The sequence below is a fragment of the Tamandua tetradactyla genome, chromosome 4, assembly GCF_023851605.1.
Source record: "Tamandua tetradactyla isolate mTamTet1 chromosome 4, mTamTet1.pri, whole genome shotgun sequence".
In the NCBI taxonomy this organism is placed as follows: Eukaryota; Metazoa; Chordata; class Mammalia; order Pilosa; family Myrmecophagidae; genus Tamandua; species Tamandua tetradactyla.
This window is the reverse complement of record NC_135330.1, coordinates 120,622,490-120,645,039: the sequence shown is the minus strand read 5'-3', so window position 1 is coordinate 120,645,039 and position 22,550 is coordinate 120,622,490. Positions and strand designations below refer to the sequence as shown.

The 22,550-nt window shown below is 36.8% G+C and overlaps 1 long non-coding RNA gene across 1 annotated transcript in view; it reads right to left on the bottom strand.

Annotated features, from left to right (window-relative positions):
* Window positions 1-302: 302 nt before the first annotated feature.
* Window positions 303-22,550, bottom strand: part of LOC143679315 (uncharacterized) — a 62,446-nt gene continuing 40,198 nt past the window's right edge. Inside the window, exons 2-3 of the long non-coding RNA XR_013173646.1 lie at window positions 4,841-5,070; window positions 303-406 (exon numbers count right to left, since the gene is read on the bottom strand). This is a non-coding gene — a long non-coding RNA (uncharacterized LOC143679315). The remainder of the gene's footprint in view (window positions 407-4,840; window positions 5,071-22,550) is intronic.

The following is a 22,550-nucleotide window of genomic DNA, read 5'->3' as shown; positions in this document are numbered from 1 at the left end:
AAAGCTGATAATTTATGTTCAAAACTAGGAGCACAAACATATTCAGCTTTTGTCATTCTGTAGTTACCATGAGTATGTTCAAAGGCCATAGAATTGTAAACTGCTGCAGCCAAAAAGATGTCCATTTTACCTGACAGCGACCTCCTAATTTAGTGCAATGAAAAATTCACATTATTGATTGACAAAATGTAATTCCCATTAAAATTTTTACTTCATTATAATTTGTTTTATTTTAATTTGCTCATTTTATAATTACAGATAAATGAATAACTGTTATTAATTGCCAAGTTAGAAAAGTAATGCTGTTTTTTCCTACTTTCACATCTTCTTTTAATTTAGGAGTATTATGTGACTTTGAGCAGGACAAGGTGAATATTATGTTGTCTCTTTAGAAGCAAATGAAAATCTGTACAGTATAATATAAAAAGAAAATTATTTTATGTAATATTTTTGTTGGACATACTAAAGTAACATTCAGTATCCTAAAATTACAAGGAAAACGTGACAAATTTGCATTTCATATGAGACAAGCAAAGGCAGGGCGTTCACAGTTATCTTTTTTTTTTTGCATGGGCAGGCACCAGGAAGCAAACCTGGTACAGTTATCTTTTATTCTTCTCACCTCATCCTGAGACATGCTGGATTTTATTACTTTTTTTTTTACTTTTTTTACTTTTTTCAGAACTGAAAGACTAAAAAATGGAAACAGCAGCCAATGTAATTTTTTTTACAAGGAAGAATATTTTCCATTTTCTAGAACTTTCCAAAAATATTAGTTAATATTTACAAAGCAGTCATTTAATGAATTATAAATAAGATACAGGCAAACTAATTAGAAAAGACTATCAGATTTGGAGGGACAAGTTCAGGATGAAGCCTCATCAAAGATCAGATAAATATACCCTAAGGTAATTATTCAAAGTAGTTGCAGCCTTTCCTTCATTCTCTTAAAAAAAAAAAAGATATTTTAATACTCTGATGATGTTCAGATTCTGACCTAAGTCACGGCCAGTCTTTTCTCTTGTTTAATTCTAATAAAATTACTCCATGCTAATCTTACTTCTATCAAATTAAATACCTTCTATCCTTCCTTTCTGCTTCAAAGAATCATTAAGACATCTCCATTCGATTTTCAAAGAACTGGTGACGTTGCTCATATTTTTTGCTGAACTCTGTTACTTTTTCTTATTTAAATTGTAAATTCAAATGATTGTACAAGAGAAAGGGTACTAATTATATTTCAGCAGACCGACATCTCGAGAATATATTCTCATTTTACCACTTGGACCAAACTTTGCCTCCTTCTCCCCTTGGCTTATGTAGCTCTGAATTAATGTTCCTGTCCCCCTAATGCTCATAATTTCTGTGCTCTCTAGTGAAATGTCAAGTCTCTCATTCTCTCCTAGATTTATGTCTGCTTATTTTGTGCTCTAGCTTTTGACTCCCTCCAGGATGCAAGAATCCCGTGCCAGTTTGAAAGTATTGCCCAATTGTGGGTGTGACCTTTGATTAGATGATGATGTGAATCCACCTATTCAGGTGGATTTGTTCGATTGGTTTACTGGAATCCTTTAAAAGAGAAAACGTTTTGGAGAGAACCAGAAATGAGAGAGCCAAAAGAAACTTCAGAGCAGAGCTAACACAGATGCTGACACTTAGAGAAGAGAGACAGATGTTTGGAGATTTTTGGAGCTCAGCAGACATCGCCATGAGATGTTATACAAGCCAGAACCTGAAGACAGCCAAGAGAAGACAAGAGATGAAGACCAGCCCCAGGGAAGCAAAGTGAGGCACCCCCACAGGAACAGAGGCTGAAAGCAATGGAGCCCAGGAGCAAGGGACTAGCAGATTCCAGCCACGAGACTTCTTAGCTGACAGAGGTGTTCTGACCCATCTATCTTTCTTGAATTAAGGTATCTTCTGGATGCCTTATTTTGGACACTTTTATAGACTTAGAACTGTAAACTTGTAACTTATTAAATTCCTTTTATAAAGGAAATTTATAAAGCTGTTCCAATTCTGGTATATAGCATTCCAGCGGCTTACAAACTGAAACAAATACCAAAAGTGAATTATTTAGTCCATTTTATTGAATCCCAAACAAGTCTCAGACAAATTTGCGTAGCAATAGATGGGAAAATAATAAGATTACAACAATTTACCTTTCACATAGTAAGACAACATTTGAACATAAAATGATCTGGCCTTAATCTGCCTAAACTGTGAATTGACATTTTCCTTATCATTCGCTTGCATTTAATTGTGAATGGGCAGAGTCTTCATACGTGGAATGTTGCTTTTTATCTTAATTGTTGAAACATAAAGTTTCATGAAACTGTTTTACTTCGATTTCACATTTTTGCCTAACTTATTCAGCACACAGTATCAATTTGTATAAGGGAAGTAATATAAAATATCAAGGCTAAATATAAACAATACATATCAACATCACTGAGTTTTAAAAAATGTTATGCAATTCCCCTACATCTCCACAATGGACTATCCAGTATATTATATCTTCATATTCAGGCATGATTCTAAGGGTTATTTAAAGTAGAGATTCCCTCTCACCTCTCCCTCTTACTTACAAATACTCTCTACAAGTCTCTTTCCCGACCTGTGGAATAAGTAAGATAAGATGACAGTTCCCTCTGGAGTGTATCCAAACCTGCCAGAGCAATAAAAAGCACAGGAGCAAAGATTAAGGTTTGTGACCCCAATTGTGGCATCTCAGCTTTTTAGAGAGCCACTGGAGAATGGCCTGGAGAGTGCCCTCAGAATCTGTTTCTCTGTAGTCAGTGCACGGGGTGTTTCACAAACATTTTGAAACTAAGAAATCTTTTTTTCAGCATGAGGCTCTAGGGATGATTTAAATCTCTTAACCCACTGGCAGATTTCTCCATCCTGGAGAGTTAATCGACCATTCAGTCAATATGCTTTTGAAGACTTGAAGGAAAACAGTACAGAAGTCTACATGGGACACATGCTACACATATGAAAGGAGCAAAAATAAGTTCTTATCTAAAAGGTTACAACTGAATTATGGAAACTAATGATGCATGCAATCAGAATAAACGTGACCACCTTAAGAGTAAACTGATTTTTGACCTAGCCATGTATTTCTCTATATTTTCAAGAGACTTTACCAGGCTGCAAAGTGGATGAGACACAACTCTTTCTTTTATGGATCCTTGTGCCAGAAATAAGAAATTGGTGCCTATGTATTGAATAGAGACAGAATGATGTGCTGTGGGACAGCTAACATCCTAGAAGAGTAAGGGAGGAAGCAATTATATTCATAAGGAAAACTCAAGGAGTACCTTTTAGGGTAGGAAGGATTCGAGCAAGGCTTGAGGAACTGATAAAATTTGACTATTGGAAGTGGGTAGAAAAAGACCATCTACACAGAGAAAAAAATGGAAAGTAGTGACACAGCAGAAAGCAGGCTCCAAGTATTAAAGTAATTTGTCAAAAATTACACAGCATTTAAATGAGCTGGGATTCAAATTCAAATCATTCTAGGACTATAGTTCAACGCAAGCTGTTTTCATATCCCTACCATTTCGTTTTTATAGTTCTTGAATTGATAACTCTTTCCCTGAGGTCATCACTGTCTTACACGTTTTAAAACTTTAGCCTCCCCTTTGCCTACTGCGTTTTGCAAACATACCTAAACTGGCTATTCATGTTACTTCTTTCTTCACAGATTTCCAAAAACTTCCTACTGCACTTTGATCCTAAAATAAATGTTAGATTATGACCTTTAAATGTTTACTCCAAATTGATGTTTCTATGTATTATTTACCATCTAAGTTCGTGACCCTTTGATCATAGTTCCACAAATGCTTGTATGGCTCAGAATCACTGGTTCTTAAAGTGGGGTGGGGGCTGGGGTGCACGAATAAGGGAGTGAAAATTAACATCATTTAGAGTATTTTTTTTCCCAAGTTTCCACCCTGTTCCCTTAACAGATTTTCTTAGGCATGAAGCTCCAGGCATGATTACCCTTTTAAGATTCTGCCAGTGATTTGGCTCTCTTCCCATACCTGTCACCAACTGGTTGAAATTTACCGTCCATGAGAATAAGTTTTCTGCTCTGTATCATCAACATCTACCTTTATGGCCATGTGGAAGCCTGTACTATAAATCGTGTCTCTTCTGTTTGGTTAGAGAGGAACAGATAAAGAGAAAGAAAGGGAACAAAGTTCACAACTGTGATAGTTTAAGTCATGGATAAGTTAGAAATAAACTCAAGTCTAAAAATAATATTACATATGCAATTTCATAGACTAGAGGATATTGATAGGATATTATGATGAGCAAAATGCACAGGAGATTGAGAGAACTATTTCATAGATCCCAGGGAGGAAAACTGGCATGATCAGAAAGTAATTAGACATGGGTAGGTGATTGATTTTTAATAAATATGTACATTGGTAACCCATAAACTTTGTCCTCTTCTTTTTTCAAGTTCAAAATCTCATCACAGGGCGGGCCACCGTGGCTCAGCAGGCGAGAATGCTTGCTTGCCATGCCAGAGGACCTGGGTTCGATTCCTGGTGCCTGCCCATGTAAAAGAAAAAAAAAATCTCATCGCAGAGGTTTGAAGTTAGATGATTCCCACATTTGAACTGTTTTCAAGCTGAAATATTTTCAATGCATTTATACACCTTTTCTACTATAAAGATCGCTGTCATAACGAAAGTTATAGCCAACTACTAATGACTCTGTTGCACAAATCTTTGATTTTTCTTGCCTTGAGATCTTTTTACAGGTTTTGTCTCTCTGAATTAGCCCCCACTCACCTCTATCTTACATCAGAATTCAATAAAGTCCTCACCTCTTCAGTAACCTTCTGTCCAAACCCAGGCATAAGAATTCTTCTTTTATGGTATTGTAGCATCGTATTATTTTCCCTCATCACACTCATTGTACACTGTAGTAAGAGTCCGTTTATTTACTTGTCTCAGCAACTAGAGGATGCCTCATCTGAAGGTGAGGGTGTTAGTTATTGTTAAATTCCAAGCATACATTTTACTGCCAGAGGCACAATAATTCCAACTGCAGGGACTGAGAAAAAGAAGAAGAAATACAAAACGTGTTTCTTTAAGTGAAAGGTAATGGGAATGTACTGAAGGGAAATTGGGGAAAATTAGCCCCACTAAGTTGAATGGAAATATGAAAAAGGTAAGTAACACCTTCTCTTCAATGTAGCTATCAGCTCCGATAAAGGATTCTGAAACATAATAAATGCGTTTATTAGGTACCCAATAAAAAATACTTGATCATAATAATTTAGGAATATGTGTTCTCAATTTCTACTTGAGTGATTTTTAATTGAAGCGCTTATTTGACTAGCTAAGAGGTTTTGTAAAATTAGGAGAAAACATATTAGTTCATTTTAATGTATTCAGGGTTTGCTGAGCAACTACTGCACAGATTGATTCTGAGAGTACAGGTGAGTGAGGCTTCCAACTTACCAAAGGATCCAGACCTTCTCTGTTAAAAGCTATCTGAAACTAAGATAGAAATCCTTTTAAAAAGCACTTGGCTCAAAAAGCAAAATAGGTTTTCTTAAATGCAGTTTAGGAAACAAAGCCAGATGAATAAGCCACGTGTACACATCGTACGGGGTGTCTTTGAAAGGCCATATGTAACTTTTGCACAAAGTATTACTGTCCAATATGTAGAAGTTAAAAGAAACTTGCATGTATTTCATCAGGTTTTATCCAAGAAATGATGTCGTACCGGGTCCCCAACTCCCAGCCCCCTCCAGAGAAATACTGTGAATTAATACTGACTTGATAAAAGTCAATTACAGGGGCAGCAGTTTTATAAGCAAGGAAGTGCCAATCATTAATAGAGGCAGCTTCTAGGTATGACAATTATAAAATTAGACGAAAACATTTATTAGGTTCACAGCAAATCCTCTATGAAATGGAAGATGCCAGAGCTGAAATACAGCCAGATTTGGTAACAGCATGCAAACAACCTTCAGAGTCCAAAATCACTCAAAAATGTCTAATACCATAACTGTATCAAAGCTGGCAGGTGCTCACGACACAGAACATTAATTTGGGAGATTTAGAGGGGATTTTAAAGATAACCTTCTGTGCCCAATATGTTAAGAGCAATGTGTCTCAGGAAAAAAAAAAATCGGAATGTTTGCTTCATGATCAGTAAGAAGATGAAGATACTAAAAGTGTGTGAGAGGGTGTTTTCAAACCCAGAGTAGCTGTATAATTTTCATGAGGCCTCTCTGTTTGCACTGATGCTGCAGCATCTGGGCTAAAGTGGGAAAGTAAAATAAATTATTTCAGGTCAGGTACAACAAAAATTGCAGTGATCATCGGATCTGCAATCTGAGGATTTCTCTTATACCACAGCCAGAATATAGTCCTGGGAATTAGTTAGCAACACCTGGATAAGGATTTTGAAGGGCAGAGGTGGGGAGATCTGTCTCTTACATCCCAAGTTTTCCTGCAAGGCATTGTGCTGAGTCCTGTGCTAGGAAGCTTCACAGTGCCATATGAGCCAAATTAAGGATTTTATGAGAAGCCTCCAATACCTACCTGTGTTTCCCTACTAGTGAATTCTGAATCACTACCTCAAAAAACTAAACTCCAACAAAGGAAGGGATTTATAGAAGAAAGAGAAAAGAGACTGACTAAATGTAAATGGACAGCATACATTTGGTTTCACCAAGGATGGTTAAAAGTGACATTTAATCTGATTCAGAGTTAGGAGATTTTGTGGATCAAAAGGGTACAAGATTTTCTAAAATTATATCACCTTTTAATATTTATCCTGGTTCCTTGAACTTGATAGCATCAGATTAAAATTGTCATAGAAAAAACCTGCAGAAGGAGAATTTGGGGATTTAATCATCGATTAGTTCTCCAAGGGAAAAGGAACTAATAATTTAGAAATTATCACATGATGACACTTCTAAACATGGACAAAATATTCTTCCATTGGAACCACTTCAGAAAGAGCATAATTAAGCAAATTTTGAAAATTGACAAAAAAGTTATTTTTGTGTCTTTAATACCATGTACTTCCTAGAAGAAGAGAAAGGTGGATGCATGGGTGCAAAAAAAATTTAAAGCGTTTTTTTCAAAAAATGAAATTTCATCAGGCTAACTTGGATTCACTTCTGTGCTATGCAATCAATTGTATGTAAGGCTTTGAGTCCTACCTCAGCTTTACTGCCTTCCTTTTAAGCCTACAGTCCTTGATCAATTTCTTCAATGATGTCTTTGTGAATAATATCAATTCCATTTGCCAGGTTTTTTAACCCACCTGACAAACCAAAGCTGGAGCAATCCAACGGACTGCTTTTTCTGTTCCTATACCTCAGCTGTTGAGTCAGGCTAGGGAAAAAATCACAAAACCTTCAGAAAATTGCCTCTACAAATTAATGTTCTTTGAACTCAATAGAGCCATTTACCCTGCTCAGCAATTCTTCTCTGTTCTGATAAGATTTTTCTCCATTTTCCATAATATCTAATCAAACCATTTCTTATCTCCTCAACCGTCCTACCCTATTACCTTCCCACTTATTCTCAGCAGAAAATCTCGTCTCCTACTTCACAGAAGTGTAGAAATACTCAGATAAGACCTCCTACAAATTCCTGACACCCCATCTACAAAAATGACAGTTTATTATAACTAACTCCTTCCTCAAAAATGAGATAAATGCCTCATTCTGACTGAAAATATCTCCTCCCCTTATTCTCTGGAGCCCCTGGAGCCCTTATTCCATACTACCTTGGGAATTTCATTTCAATTATTGGGCCTTATCCCATTTTTCCACTTTCTGTCTTTTCTACTTGCACCTTAAAAAAAAAAAAAGCTCATGTCTTTCCCATTTGTTCTTTCACTTCAATCCTTCTCCAATTTCACCTCCCTCCCTATTCGCCAGCATTGCCAAACTTCTTGAAAAAGCCACCCAAAATCCCTGAGTTTGCTTCCTCCTTTCTCCTTTCCTGTTCAGACCACGGCAGTATAAATTTCACCTCCTATCAATCCCTGGACCAGCTCTCAGCAAAAGCATGACTGACTTGTTGTTGCTATCTCCAATGGAGAATTAGTGCTTATCCATTTCTTCTCTGGGGATTATTTAATATTGTGAATGTTGATCTCCTCCTGAAAACCAAAATTCTCAGTATTGAACTCTTCCAGGTCTTCTCCTTCCTGCTGTTGAATGTCCCTTCTCAGCCTCTTTACAGATTTTCCTTGGTGAACTCATCCATATATGAGGCAGTTTAACCTGCCTACTGATAACAGACTTTATAGAATGATGTTCCCAGCATGTGAGAACACTCGTGGCATGACACTGAGCAGTGAAAAGATGGAAATGAAATGTCTCAGGATCTTCTTTTGATTATCTCCCACCAAGCATATTCAAATGCAACCCTTGGAACCCTGAGGCTCCTCTGGCAAAAATGATCAGAGCAACATTTTCTAGTATCCAGAATTTATAAATAAGCATTTTGGTTAAATAAGCAAAACAGGCCCAATAGACAAAATATAGAAACAGATGTTTCAAAGAAAAGAGAATTCAACTTTCCTAAACATGTAAAAGGATGTACCACATCATTGCCTAAATGTGAAATGCAAATTGAAATCTCAATGAGATATAAATTAATATCCAATAAATTTCCAGAGGTTAAGATGTCTAACACCACCAAATGTGACAAGGGTGGTAAGTAAAGGGCCTATCTCAGCCCAGCATGGGACCAATTTTAATACTAGGCATCACCTGGAGAAAACATTACTCACAGACACCAGGAGATGTGTGTACAAAGGCTCGTAGTGGTATTCCTCATAATAACAAAGAAATAAGAAAATCCCAAATGTCCACTAAATAAATACGTTGCAGTGTATTCATACAAAGAAAGATGATACTACCATAAAATGTATGAAATATAGCTAAGTGAATCATACGGATGGACCTGGAAGATCATGCTATTCAAGAACACACATAAGTTCACAAACAGTAAAGAAATGAACAAAATATAGTTTAAGGACATGTGAGTGTGTATGAAAATAGTTTTATACAAAATATAGATAGCAATTCCTTTGAGGAATGTGTGGCTTCCAATGTACTGATAATATTATATTTATTAAGTTGAGTGGTGGGAGCATGATTATTTTTACCTTAGTATAATTCTTTTAATTACATATAGATACATCTTTTATTTACTTTTTTTAGGTTAAGAAGTTCATTTTTGAAAGAGAGAGCATGTTGTCATTAGCTAGAAGAAAGTATACCACCTTTGCTGGTTTGAAAGGATGCATGTCCCCTAGAAAAGCCATGTTTTAATCAAAATCCCATTTCATAAAGGCAGAATAAGCCCTATTCAATAACGTATGTTTGAAACTGTAATCAGAGCATCTCCCTGGAGATGTGATTTAATCAAGAGTGGTTGTTAAACTGGATTAGGTGACGACATGTCTCCACCCATTTGGGTGGGTCTTGATAAGTTTCTGGAGTCCTATAAAAGAGGAAACATTTTGGAGAATGAAGAAGAGATTCAGAGAGAGTAGAGCAGAATGGCATAGCCATGAGCAGAGTCCACCAGCCAGTGACCCTTGAAGATGAAGGAAAATGTCTCCTGGGGAGCTTCATGAAACAGGAAGCCAGGAGAAGAAGCTAACAGATGATGCCATGTATGCCATGTGCCCTTCTAGATGAGAGAGGATCCCTGACTGTGTTCACCATGTGCCTTCTCACTTGAGAGAGAAACCCTGAATTTCATCAGCCTTCTTGAACCAAGATTTCTTTCTCTGGATGCCTTAGATTGGACATTTCTATAGAGTTGTTTTAATTGGGACATTTTCTCAGCCTTAGAACTGTAAACGAGCAACTTACTAAATTCCCCTTGTTAAAAACCTTTCTGTTTCTGGTATATTGCATTCCAGCAGCTAACAAACTAGAACCCCATCCAACTGAAGTTTTTCAAAGATGGGATCTTCTCATAGATACCAAACCCCAAATGTGTCATGTTCTGATGCTCCAAATCCTTGAATATTATATATTCTACTTTATATGGCAAAAGGGACATCATCCATTTGATTAAATTGAGGTTTTTGAGTTGGAAAGATTGTCCTGGATTTTCTGCCTGGGACCAATGTAATAACAACGTTCTAATGAATGGAAACGGAGGTCAGAATGAGGGAGAATTAAAGACAACACTCTGTTGGCTTTGAAGATTGAGAGGGTTCCGTGTGGCAAGGCATGTGGGCAGCCTCTCAACATTGGAAAAGCCAAGAAAACAGATTCCTCCCTGGAGCCTCTGGAAGGAATGCAGACCTACCAACACATTGATTTTAGCCCATTGACACCCATTTCAGATTTCTGACCTCTAGAATCATAAGATATTCAATGTGAGCATTGTTTTAGGACAGTGAAACAGTGGTGGTGATTTGCTATAGCGACAACAGGAAATGAATACATTGCTCCATGTCTAAATGAACCTGGGGAACAGCTGGAAAGACAAAGAAAAGATATGACAACACACGCTGCTGCTGCCACCATCTCCCACTTAATAGTTAGTTTGTGTAAGGAATTTACTAAATTTTGGCTACATATATCATGTTTTTAAATGCAACAATTAAACGCATGGAATGAGACTCATGATTTCCTCTCTATAAATAAGGAGACTGAGACTCACATGAGTTAATATAATTGTCACTTTTTAAAAGTCACACTGGCTAACTGACCACAGGTGTAAAAAATCTCCTTATATCATTAAACCTGAATTAAAATGTATTTTATTTGTGACATCATAAGAGATGAGATGTTTTTAACTGGTAATTAATCAATTAACTATAGATATAAGGTATATTTTATTAGGTATACATTATGTGCTATAATAATATATCTGTGATACTATTAATATAATAAGTAAAATTATGGATATAATTCCATATTTAAAGACATAATTTTGTTGAAGTATTCATGTGGTGAGTCAATATTTACAAAAATATCAATCATTTGTGAACATGTCTCAAAATGTGCACATGTGCCCCAAGAAAAGTTAGTGATTTGTTCTTTAGGACTAGTGTTCAGTCCACTCACATCATTATGATAGAAGCAGTACAAACTTTTAGAATACTTCTTTTCTATGTGTGTATTGAACTGAATATGAATATAGATTTACCACTTTTTCCTAAATTTCACTCAGTGGGAACTCTAGAGAAGGGCTGTGCAGACTATGTATCTGAAATACATCTGTCATTTTTCCTTTGAACTCAATCACTATAACTTTTCACTTTGGTTCACATAAAAGTCAAATTCTACTGAAGTGACAGAGGGGATGAGGTACGAGATTGAGTGCCAGTGAGTGCAAATGAGAGGAAAGGAGAGAGTGTACACCCAAGAGAATGGATGAGTTTGGTTGGAGAGAATTACAGACAGCAAGGCAACATGGAAGAGACAAAGCTAAGTTCCTGGAAATGATTGTAGCATTTATTTTTTCAGGTTTTAGAAAAATGTCAAATCAAACACCACGGAAAATAGCTTATAAATACAGAACTCTAAACACATAAGGTCAAAATGAGATCAAAGATGGCATAAAAAGATTAAGTTAAAAATGGTAGATGGAGATCAACTTTTCATTTCACTGCTATTTACAGTTGATTCAAGGGCTTACACAGAAATATGAACTGATTTTAATGGCATCTATGGGAAAAAAAATGTTACCTTCGACACTCTCACAAAAGATTCCTAGAAGGTAGTTTATGTCTCTATTGTTGTTCTATCTCCATGGTCTAAACTGGAAATGTGCATTACAAGATAGAATGTATGTAAAGAAAGCAAAGACAGGCTGGCACTTTGAGCTCTGGTGCAAAAAAGCTCTCTGTATCATCAAACTCTAACTTTCAGCTGAATAATCAGTTGTCAGTTTAAAAGGCACACAATTAATATCATCTCTCTCTTTAGCTCACACCTCTGGGAGACAAAACTGGAAAGTTCACCTGAAAGGCACAGGTGGAAGAGTTTAATAATAAATATGGAAAATAGATTTTTGCTTTTATTCTAAAGAAACCAGCAAATAGTTACAAACTTTTACAAAAATAGAGTTGATCTAAATTCAACAATTTTGAAAGTTCACATGCCCAGTTTCTATTCACTTATTCAAATTTTTTCCTTGAATTTACTTAAATGTTTCTGAATTTTCAAACTGTTAGGATCAATGAAACACTGAAAAGTAAATAACGGCAGTTGTAATATTAGAAAGGCAATGCAGTTGTTTTGTGTCCCAGCAAAGAATTCAGGAAAAAATGTACTCTCATCAAAATGACCCTTTCACAATTCCTCAAGAAAATCACATTCCATAATTGAAGCCTGGTACCTTCCTTTTGTTGATTTAAAACTATGTATGATAGGATCAGTCTGTTTGATCGTGTTCATAGACAAACAGCCTGACTCCTCTCATCAAAATGCCAGCATAGTTCATGGCATTTTGATGTAGCTGTTTTGGCACAGGTACAATTGATCTTGGAAACCTTCTGTTCAGACCTTAAAAATTTAGTTGTGTCTCCTTACTTTAATTGCAATTTTATATACATGACAGACATCCTTGATCCATATCTGAGCCTTCAACCAATTACTAGGAAAGCAGTGCTTGGAACCAGGGATGTACAGAGAATCTTAAATTGGGTGTCTTAGCTTGCCTACTTCTATGACAAATACCACAGGCTGGCTGACTTCAAAAGAAGGAACTTATCGTTTCATGGTTTGGGAGGCTAGATGTCTAAACTCAAGGCCTTGATGGGCTGTGCTTTCTCCTGGAGCCTGGAGTGTTCTGGTGCTGGTGGACACAATCTTTGTGGTTCCATGGTGTATCACTTAGGGTTCTCTAAAGAAACAGAATCAACAGAGAACACTCACAAATATAAAATTTATAAAAGTGTCTCACGTGACCACGGGAATGCAGAGTCCAAAATCTGCAGGGCAGGCTGTGAAGTTGATGACTTTGATGCAGGGTCTGGATGAACTCCACAGGAGAGGCTCACCAGCCGAAACAGGAATGGAACCTGTCTCTTCTGAATCCTCCTTAAAAGGTGTCCGTAATTAGATTAAGCATCACTCATTGCAGAAGACACTCCCCTTTGGCTGATTACAAATGGAATCAGCCGTGGATGCAGATGATGTGATCATGAACTAATTCTATGAAATGTCCTCATTGCAACAGACAGGCCAGCACTTGCCCAACCAGACAAACAGGTACCACAACTTGACTAAGTTGACACATGTCCCTGACCATGACACATGGCTTGCATCTCTGCCTCAGTCACACAGTGGTGGCCCTCATTCTCTGATTCTATTCACAGACGAGTTCACACCTTAACTCATGTAACATCTTCAAAGGTGCTATTTACTAAAGGGTTTACACCCACAGAAACATGGATGAGGACCTGAAAATATCTTTTGTGGGGATCTGATCCAATCTACCACAGGTGGAGAGATACAGGTCACAGGATGGGGAGAGGAGCCAGCAATGAGAAGTTGGATAACACTTGAATATGCCATAGAGTTCAGGGCTGTGCCCCATGCATCTTATGTAATACTTCACGGTTACTTTACATTTTCTACCAAACTATTTTATTGCAGTTGTGTCAAAACAGCAGTATCTGCTAGTGACCTGGCAGAAAACAGATGGTGCCCTCAAAAGGTAATTAAAAAGAGTTAAAGAGGGGACTTTTGCACAGATGTAGGTAGAGAGAAGGCAAATGAAAGGAGATGCTGAAACTTTTGGGAAGTAAAAGCCATTTAAAGCTGTGTCACCCTGCTCTGAACCCACAGAGGGGAACTGTAGCTATAGGGGAGGTTCAACTGACAGAAGCTGTGGCATTAGGTAGGGGAAAGCAGTCATAATCAAACCATGAAAGTCAGGAAACTAAGTACCCCAACCATTCCTCTGTTGGCCTCTCCTCTCCAAAAGGTACCTTGAAAAAAAGGCCGAACCTAAGCAGTAGCTAAAAGACAAGAGAACTCATCAGAAACTGTAGAGAGAAGACAACTTTTAGGAGCAAAGAAGGTATGCCTAAGGATTGGGAGTGGGTCTGGGACAATAAGAGTAAGATGATAAGAACATCTAGCACAGTTATTCCCTGTGCCCACTTTTCATTGTATGTTCATCAGTTATCATATTATAACTGGTTGGAATCAGTGTAATAACAGTCCTACCTGAAACCTAAATTGAAATGCCAGCCACCACCAGGACTCTTAACGTAATATAGTGTTTTAGCTTGTTATGCTGCTGGAATGCAATATACCAGAAATGGAGCAGCTTTTTAAAAAAGATAAGCTACACATTTACAAATTCTAAAGCCAGAGAAATGTCCAAACTAAGGCATACAGGAAAAGATACCTTAACTCCAAAGATATGGCCAAAGATGTTCAGGGTTTCTCTCTCAGTTAGGAAGGCACATGGTGACTTCTACTAGTTTTCTCTATCAGCTTCTAAGAATGGCTTCCCTGGGGGCATTTTCTGTCTTTATTTCCAAAGGTCTCTGGCTGTATGGGCTCTGTGGGCACTGAAGCTTTTTCCAAAATGGTACCCTCTTAAACGGCTCCGGTAAGCAATCCCACCTTGAATGAATGGAGACACATCTCCATGGAAACCCTCTAATCAAAAGTTACCACCCACAGTTAGTTGGGTCACATCTCCATGGAAACAATAAAAAAGGTCACACTGAACGATATTGAATGAAGATTAAAGAACATGACTTATCTGGGGTATACAAGTTTCAAACTGGCTCAGGTAGCAATGGGAAAAAAAGTTGAGAGAAATACAACTAATTAACGTAAAGCATAGATTATCTCCATTTCATCAAAGGATGTTGCTACTCTTAACCTTTGTTGTAACTGTTGTTATTTGCAGGATCAGATAATAACAGACCTAGAATGGGCGGTTTTGGTCTCATAGTCATGTAATAGGCCGCAATCAAGTATCTAATCTGTCAAGACCAACAGGAAGCAAGGGACTACAGCTCTTTAAATCTAAAATAGTTGTCTCCTGAAGAGGGCATGGCCTTATTTCAAAGCTCCAGGAGTCTGCATTGTGATTACTGTAGTGAGGCTTACCAGAGGTCCCTGCAATATCATATCTCCCTGAAATTTCCATTATCATAAAACCAAAGTGGCAGGACAGTTTGATTGTAATTCTGACTTGCTGCAGGAAACTGATACTTTATGTGCTCTTTCACAAACAATGCAAAAGTGTGTTCACCAGGAAATATCTTCTACATTCAAGAAAACATTCCTTTTATCTGAAGGAGGTATCAGATCATTTTAAGCAGATTTTCTGGAACAAAGAAGTCTTCTATTTCCTCCTTTTTGCTTCTACCCCCATTCCTCTTTACCCTAACACTCACTTGGCCTGGCCTTCGTATTTTCCCAGTTCCTTCTCATAAAAAAGCATTTACCTCATTTTCTTACACAACAGTCAAACTGCCCAAACTGAGGGCCGTAGTTTCTGCAATAGGAGAAGTCTGCTAATTTATGCAAGATAATTATTTCTTTTGCTCTCTTCTCTCAAAGAAAGATGATATGCCAAGGGAGGATGAAAGCTCTACCTCTCCAGGAAATGACTTTATTTTGGTATTTCACTTTATATTGTGACATTCTCTACCACAGAATCTTGAAAAAGTACTTTTAGAAACTCTTTGTGGAGTAACAGTTTTTGCAGAGGTACAATTCATATTTGATTTTTTGTATTAAGTAGAGAAATATGATTGGCAGGCCTAGGTTGATATGATGTCTACTTTACGCACTACAGCTTGGATAAAAATTGGTTGGAAGTGCAGTAAAGAGAAGTAGAGGGTATACTGTGGAAATTTACTTCACCAATTTGAATATTTATTTTATTGCAGGCGTCCTGGGAGATTTCAAGTTTGCCTCAACATATGGTCTGTAAATTTAAAATTAAATTTATTTGGATAAATTTGACACAATAGGAGTTAAGCTCAAATGAAGGATATAAGCATATGGTAGATTTACCAATAATTGAGAACCTCAAAATATGAGGGGTAAACAGAAGACATGTTTGGTACTCTTGTGCTTGAGTATATGGAACTGAGCAGATTGCTGGTACACTTCCTTGACTGCTATTCTAAAGCCTACGTGAAAAGGGTTATTTTATTAAAGCACATTCAGGGAAATAACTGTTTCACTAAAAAAGAAAATTTACACTTGCAAATATGTATATATTTTCATCCATTATTATATACATAAGTATGTATTTATGTGTATGTGTGCATTACTTCCTACTCAACAGACATTCCCTTTTTCCTATCATCGAACACCAAATTTGTGGCTGGAGGAATATCTTAATCTCAGGGAAATTAGGACCTTTCTATTTTTCTAAGGCAATTGTGAAAAAAGTCACCCCTTTCTGCAGTGACTGCTCTAAAGTTAGTCACATGATACAATTCTAACCAATGAGATGCAAAGGAAGGATTCTGGGTTTTCCCTGCTTAATTAAAAACACAAGACCCAAAGCTTTATATTCATTCTGTCCTCTTGAACATGAACCTGATGCTTAGTTGCTTACTATCACCTTGCAACCATGGGAATGACAGAGTGAGTTCAATGTCTATCAAAAATAAAAGAGGGTAGTTAATCCACTCTGTCTGGATGTTCTAATCTTCTCTCACCCTGATCAGAATGCATTTTGCACCTACACAAAGTTTAAGATTTTTTTTTTTGCGGGGAAAGTGTTCTTGTCCACAGGGTGACAGTAAAGGCATGCCTCACTTTTCATCTGAAGGCATGTCTCCTTTTAAATACTGATTCTTCCCTTTGAATTCTACCTCTTTATATCTTCTTATGAATTTCAGGTCCTTGGTTATATTTTCTATCTCCTATAGAATCCACCAGACCTTTTCAAAGCCTTACTACTTGATTAAATTCAAGCTTACTCCATTAAAATATAAAAACCCTTCATTTTTTTCTTTTCCCCTTCACATCCGTATCTTTACAGTAGTCTATATTCACTGTCTCCTTTTTTCTACCTTGGATTAGTTTCCTCTTGCTGCTGTAACAAATTACCACAAATTTAGAAGCTTAAAGCAACACTTATTTATTATTTTACAATTTTGGACGTCAAGATTACCAAAGTGGGTTTCACTGCACTACAATCAAAGTGTCGGCAGGATTGCTTTACTTCTGAGGGCTCTACAGGGCACTCCACTTCCCTGGCTTTTCCATTTTCTAGAGGCTATGGGCACTGCTTGGTTTCTATTTCCTTCCTCCATCTGCAATGCCAGCAATGTAGCATCTCTCTCCCCGTTTTCATTATCACATCTACCTTAGTTTCTGGTCCTTCTGTTTCCCTCTTATAAGGACACTTTTGATTACATTGGAGCAGCAAAATTATCTGGTATAATTTCCCCATCTCAAGACACTTAACCTAATCACACCTACAAAGCTCCTTTGCCATGTAAGATAAAATACTGACAAGTTCCTGGGATTAGAGCGTGAACATCTTTTGGGGGGGATTAGCCTACCATGCAACTCCCATTCACCCTTCAGTTCCCTCAGACCTAGCTTCTGCCCCATCACATCAATAAAATCCTCTTTCCTAAATTCATGTATATATATATATATATGCATCACTTAAATTGGTTGACTAATTTTCTTTTTAAAACCCTTCTTGATAGTATACCCTCATGCATATACTGATCTCAAAATTTTTTTACATGTATTAGAGAAGTTGTGGATTTACAGAACAATCATTTATAAAACACAGCTTTCCCATGCACCACCCTATTATTAACACCTTGTATTGGTGTGTAACATTTGTTACACTTGCCGATAACACATTTTTTTAATTTAGTTATTATTATTTTTCTTTTTTGCATGTGCAGGCACGGGGAATCGAACCCGGGTCTCCAGCATGGCAGGTGAGAACTCTGCCACTGAGCCACCGTGGCCCACCCTGATAAAGAATTTTTATAATTTTACTATTACCTTTAGTCCATGGCTTCACTTAGGGTTTGCTTTTAATGTAGTTCCATGCATTTTTTAAAAATGTTTATTCTGTTACCATATATACAGATTAACATTTCCCCTTCTCACATGTTCTTTGCTCCTTCTCTTTACTTTTTCTTCAAGTTACTCACCTTTAAATAAAGAACACACTTTTCAGATTTGATTTTAACTCACAAATTTGATCATTGTATTTTCTTCTGTCCCTTCCCCTTTCTATTAAAAAGTTTGTTTTTGTAAATATAATAGAGTGAAATGTAAGAATGAATCTAAGGCCCTGAAATGTACAAAAAGGAAAACCAAACCAAAGCAAACCACAATCTCTTTTTCTGTTTGGCAAAGTGACTGAGCCAGGGGACAGTTTTATATTCTGCCACCCTTTGCCTAAACTCCTCACCTCTGGCTATATCCATCCTCCTTCCTGGTTTTGCTTTGTGACATAGCAAATTCCCACCCCATCCAGGAGCAGCTCTGGACAAATTTTCCCAGTTCTTTGCCCACTTTAGCCACCAGACACAAAATCTGGGCCGTTCAAAATAGCAGTTTCTAAACACCAGGATTCCAAGAGGTCTGTTTCTTCAGTTCCTTGAATCTCTGCCTAGGCTTTTCCTTCCAAAACAGGGGTATGTGTGGAGTTCTAATAAGGAAAGTGATCATAATAGAGTTTGTGCAAATGCTTCCTCTTTGCTCTGCTCTTTTCCTGGCATGCCTTGCGGGTCTTCACAAGAAGAGCTTTGAGTCCTTGCTCAGTGTTTTCTTTTTTTATTTATTTATTTATTTATTTATTTATTTATTTATTTATTTATTTATTTTTTTATTAACGGAAAGAAAAAAAAAGAAATTAACACAACATTTAGAAATCATACCATTCTACATATGCACTCAGTAATTCTTAACATCATCACATAGATGCATGATCATTGTTTCTTAGTATATTTGCATCGGTTTAGAGGAACTAGCAACACAACAGAAAAAGATATAAAATGTTAATATAAAGAAAAGAAATAAAAGTAGTAGTAATAGTAAAAAACAACAACAACAAACAAACCAACAAGCAAACAAAAACAAAAAAAACCCTATAGCTCAGATGCAGCTTCATTCAGTATTTTAACATGATTACTTTACAATTAGGTATTATTGTGCTGTCCATTTTTGAGTTTTTGTATCTAGTCCTGTTGCACAGTCTGTATCCCTTCAGCTTCAATTACCCATTGTCTTACCCTGTTTCTAACTCCTGCTGAACTCTGTTACCAATGACATATTTCAAGTTTATTCTCGAATGTCCGTTCACATCAGTGGGACCATACAGTATTTGTCCTTTAGTTTTTGGCTGGATTCACTCAGCATAATATTCTCTAGGTCCATCCATGTTATTACATGGTTCATAAGTTTATCTTGTCTTAAAGCTGCATAATATTCCATCGTATGTATATACCACAGTTTGTTTAGCCACTCTTCTGTTGATGGAGATTTTGGCTGTTTCCATCTCTTTGCAATTGTAAATAACGCTGCTATAAACCTTGGTGTGCAAATGTCCGTTTGTGTCTTTGCCCTTAAGTCCTTTGAGTAGATACCTAGCAATGGTATTGCTGGGTCGTATGGCAATTCTATATTCAGCTTTTTGAGGAACCGCCAAACTGCCTCCCACAGTGGTTGCACCCTTTGACATTCCCACCAACAGTGGATAAGTGTGCCTCTTTCTCCGCATCCTCTCCAGCACTTGTCATTTTCTGTTTTGTTGATAATGGCCATTCTGGTGGGTGTGAGATGATATCTCATTATGGTTTTGATTTGCATTTCTCTAATGGCCAGGGACATTGAGCATCTCTTCATGTGCCTCTTGGCCATCCGTATTTCTTCTTCTGGTAGGTGTCTGTTTAAGTCTTTTTCCCATTTTGTAATTGGGTTGGCTGTCTTTTTGTTGTTGAGTTGAATAATCTCTTTATAAATTCTGGATACTAGACCTTTATCTGATATGTCGTTTCCAAATATTGTCTCCCATTGTGTAGGCTTTCTTTCTACTTTCTTGATGAAGTTCTCTGATGCACAAAAGTGTTTAATTTTGAGGAGCTCCCATTTATTTATTTCCTTCTTCAGTGTTCTTGCTTTAGGTTTAAGGTCCATAAAACCACCTCCAGTTGTAAGATCCATAAGATATCTCCCAACATTTTCCTCTATCTGTTTTATGGTCTTAGACCTAATGTTTAGATCTTTGATCCATTTTGAGTTAACTTTTGTATAGGGTGTGAGAGATGGGTCTTTTTTCATTCTTTTGCATATGGATATCCAGTTCTCTAGGCACCATTTATTGAAGAGACTGCTCTGTCCCAGGTGAGTTGGCTTGACGGCCTTATCAAAGATCAAATGTCCATAGATGAGAGGGTCTATATCTGAGCACTCTATTCGATTCCATTGGTCGATATATCTATCTTTATGCCAATACCATGCTGTTTTGACCACTGTGGCTTCATAATATGCCTTAAAGTCAGACAGCGCGAGACCTCCAGCTTCGTTTTTTTTCCTCAAGATGTTTTTAGCAATTCGGGGTACCCTGCCCTTCCAGATAAATTTGCTTATTGGTTTTTCTATTTCTGAAAAATAAGTTGTTGGGATTTTGATTGGTATTGCATTGAATCTGTAAATCAATTTAGGTAGGATTGACATCTTAACTATATTTAGTCTTCCAATCCATGAACACGGTATGCCCTTCCATCTATTTAGGTCTTCTGTGATTTCTTTTAACAGTTTTTTGTAGTTTTCTTTATATAGGTTTTTTGTCTCTTTGGTTAAATTTATTCCTAGGTATTTTATTCTTTTAGTTGCGATTGTAAATGGGATTCGTTTCTTGATTTCCGCCTCAGCTTGTTCATTACTAGTGTATAGAAAAGCTACAGATTTTTGAATGTTGATCTTGTAGCCTGCTACTTTGCTGTACTCATTTATTAGCTCTAGTAATTTTGTTGTGGATTTTTCTGGGTTTTCTACATATAGTATCATATCGTCTGCAAACAGTGATAGTTTTACTTCTTCCTTTCCAATTTTGATGCCTTGTATTTCTTTTTCTTGCCTAATTGCTCTGGCTAGAACTTCCAACACAATGTTGAATAATAGTGGTGATAGTGGACATCCTTGTCTTGTTCCTGATCTTAGGGGGAAAGTTTTCAATTTTTCCCCATTGAGGATGATATTAGCTGTGGGTTTTTCATATATTCCCTCTATCATTTTAAGGAAGTTCCCTTGTATTCCTATCTTTTGAAGTGTTTTCAGCAGGAAAGGATGTTGAATCTTGTCGAATGCCTTCTCTGCATCAATTGAGATGATCATGTGATTTTTCTGCTTTGATTTGTTGATATGGTGTATTACATTAATTGATTTTCTTATGTTGAACCATCCTTGCATACCTGGGATGAATCCTACTTGGTCATGATGTATAATTCTTTTAATGTGTTGTTGGATACGATTTGCTAGAATTTTATTGAGGATTTTTGCATCTGTATTCATTAGAGAGATTGGTCTGTAGTTTTCTTTTTTTGTAATATCTTTGCCTGGTTTTGGTATGAGGGTGATGTTGGCTTCATAGAATGAATTAGGTAGTTTTCCCTCCACTTCGATTATGTTGAAGAGTTTGAGGAGAGTAGGTACTAATTCTTTCTGGAATGTTTGATAGAATTCACATGTGAAGCCGTCTGGTCCTGGACTTTTCTTTTTAGGGAGCTTTTGAATAACTAATTCAATCTCTTTACTTGTGATTGCTTTGTTGAGGGCGTCTATTTCTTCTTGAGTCAAAGTTGGTTGTTCAAGTCTTTCCAGGAACCTGTCCATTTCTTCTAAATTGTTGTATTTATTAGCGTAAAGTTGTTCATAGTATCCTGTTATTACCTCCTTTATTTCTGTGAGGTCAGTAGTTATGTCTCCTCTTTCATTTCTAATCTTATTTATTTGCATCCTCTCTCTTCTTCTTTTTGTCAATCTTGCTAAGGGCCCATCAATCTTGTTGATTTTCTCATAGAACCAACTTCTGGTCTTATTGATTTTCTCTATTGTTTTCATATTTTCAATTTCATTTATTTCTGCTCTAATCTTTGTTATTTCTTTCCTTTTGCTTGCTTTGGGATTAGTTTGCTGTTCTTTCTCCAGTTCTTCCAAGTGGACAGTTAATTCCTGCATTTTTGCCTTTTCTTCTTTTCTGATAAAGGCATTTAGGGCAATAAATTTCCCTCTTAGCACTGCCTTTGCTGCGTCCCATAAGTTTTGATATGTTGTATCTTCATTTTCATTTGCCTCTAGGTATTTACTAATTTCTCTTGCAATTTCTTCTTTGACCCACTTGTTGTTTAAGAGTGTGTTGTTGAGCCTCCATGTATTTATGAATTTTCTGGCCCTCCGCCTATTATTGATTTCCAACTTCATTCCTTTATGATCCGAGAAAGTGTTGTGTATGATTTCAATATTTTTAAATTTGTTAAGACTTGCTTTGTGACCCAGCATATGGTCTATCTTTGAGAATGATCCATGAGCACTTGAAAAAAAGGTGTATCCTGCTGTT